This window comes from Tupaia chinensis, unplaced genomic scaffold, assembly GCF_000334495.1.
Source record: "Tupaia chinensis unplaced genomic scaffold, TupChi_1.0 Scaffold145659_1, whole genome shotgun sequence".
NCBI lineage: Eukaryota > Metazoa > Chordata > Mammalia > Scandentia > Tupaiidae > Tupaia > Tupaia belangeri.
Genome location: NW_006205516.1, coordinates 877,415 through 879,713, shown reverse-complemented (window position 1 = coordinate 879,713; position 2,299 = coordinate 877,415). Strand labels below are relative to the sequence as shown.

The window sequence follows — 2,299 nt, the reverse complement described above, 5'->3', positions numbered from 1 at the left end:
TTGGGGCCTCTGTTAAGTGTAGTTTCTACGAATGAATTCAAATCTCCACTTTTTTGTAAAAACCTCTCAAGAATCCAAGTCTTTGAAAGCCTGGGTCCCCACGTGGTGTTTTAACCACCCAAGGCTTATGGAGAGGCAATACGTGCTTTCTTTGGATTCTGTGTTAGGAGGCCTCAGCTTTATCTTCCAGGCTCACATGGGGAATTACCTTACAAACAACAACAACAACAAACAAAAGACAGTTTGGACATCTACCTCAAGTAGAATTGCCAGATAATATACAGGATATGCAATTAAATTTAAATTTCAGAAAAATAATCAATGCTTTTTATTAGAATAATTAGGCCAATATTGCATGGAACACGCTTTTAGCAAAAACTTGAAAAGACAATCATTCTCAACTTAGGTGGGGAGGGCATGGTGAGATGTACTCTCATATAATAATGATTGATATGTCCATTAGTATATTCAAGTGCATTAAGTATATTCACAGGGGGGCTGCCAGGTGGCATGGTGGTTAAGGACGCTGGACTCCCACATGGACTACCGTGGTTTAAGTCCCAGACCTGGAGGCTTGCTCTCTCACTTTCTCTCTCTCTGTCTCCCTCTCTGGCCAAATTAAAATAAATAAACAAATAAATAAAGTTGAATAAAATAATTCTTTAAAAAATATACAGGGCCAGCCTTGTTGCACAGTAGTTAAGTACTGCATGTAGGGAATCAGACCTCACATGACTAGCTGGGGTTTAAATCCTAGTCCCAAGAGCTTGAAAAACACACCAGGTGCATGCATGCATGCCTCAAACCCTGATGGGATGGAGAAATGGAGGAGGATTGGAGTTTGACCATGCTCTTTTGGGGGATGCTTGCTCTCTCTCTCTGTCTCTCACTCTCTCTCTCAAAAGCAAATGCCCCTGGCAATAACAATTTTTTTAATGTTCAAAATCACTGATCCAAAATTTGTGGTTTTAGAAGTTGTCATAGCCTTTGACCCCCATGTTGAATTTTAAAGAGTCTATCTCCAGGGAACTATCAGAAGTTGATTACATAGGGCCTGCTGGTGGTGCAGTAGAATAGCACTGCTCAAGCGATGCTGGGTCCATATGGAAGGTCATGGGTTTGGATTTCAGGCTGACCTGTACACATTGGGCGTGTGCGCCCAGGGTCTTGGCTGGCTGGGAATGTGGGGCCGGGTGAGGGGAGGAGATCATGGTGTGAGACTCCGTGGAAGGTGTTTGTCTCTCTTTTTCTCCTTCCCCCTCTTCCTACCTCCCTCTCTCTCTATCTCTCTCTCTCTCTCTCTCTCTCTCTCTGACTCCACTCTCATGGAATTTAAAGAGACTATTTATGGGCAGTGTAGAATGTGCTACAAAGAGGACTGTTTACCCTGATCAAGAAAATACATCTGATACCGTTCTGCACATCCGTTCTTAAGTTTATGGACATGTCACTTTAAAAATAAATAAATAGACTCTGATTGAGGAACACTGTTACCAGACGTGCTGGGTCTATGGTCGCTCCATGAACCGTGCTTTTTTTTTTTTATCAGGGCAAGCTGTTTTCCATGGCAGGGAACTTTTGGCAGAGCTCCCACTATTTGCAGTAGATTTTGGATAAACAGGATCTGTTGAAGGAACGTCAAAAGGACTCAAAGTTTCTTTCAGAAGAAGAGTATTGGAAATTGCAATTTTTTTTCTTTTTAACAAATGTTACCCAAGCATTCGGTGAACATCTTAAGTTAAGGCAGCAAGTTATTGCCACTGCTACAGTCTATTCCAAGATATTCTATGCCAGGTATTCTCTGAAACGTATAGAGTCTGTACTGATGGCTCCTACATGTATGTTTTTGGCATCAAAAGAAGAGAGAGCTCTGCTAAAATCCATTATAGCAGGATTTAGTGTAGTCTCAAATACAAGATTGATTTCTGCTGCTGCTTCCATATTGAAAACCAGATTTCCATATACCTTTCCAAAGGAATTTCCTTATAGGATGAATCTTATATTAGAATGTGAATTCTATCCTTTAGAGCTAATGGATTGTTGCTTGATAGTGTATCATCCTTACAGACCTTTGTTCCAGTATGTGCAGGACATGGGCCAAGGAGACATGTTGCTTCCCCTAGCATGGAGGATAATGAATGGTACCTGCAGAACGGATCTTTGCCTGCTGTATCCTCCTTTCATGATAGCTTCAGCCTGCCTACATGTAGCCTGCGTTGTACAGCAGAAAGAGGCCAGACAGTGTTTTTCTGAGCTTTCTGTGGATATGGAGAAGATTTTGGAAATAATCAGGGTTTTA

At 41.6% G+C, this 2,299-nt stretch overlaps 1 pseudogene; it reads left to right on the top strand.

Annotated features, from left to right (window-relative positions):
• The first annotated feature begins 1,510 nt into the window (after positions 1–1,510).
• Positions 1,511–2,299, top strand: part of LOC102473153 (cyclin-C-like) — a 7,990-nt pseudogene continuing 7,201 nt past the window's right edge.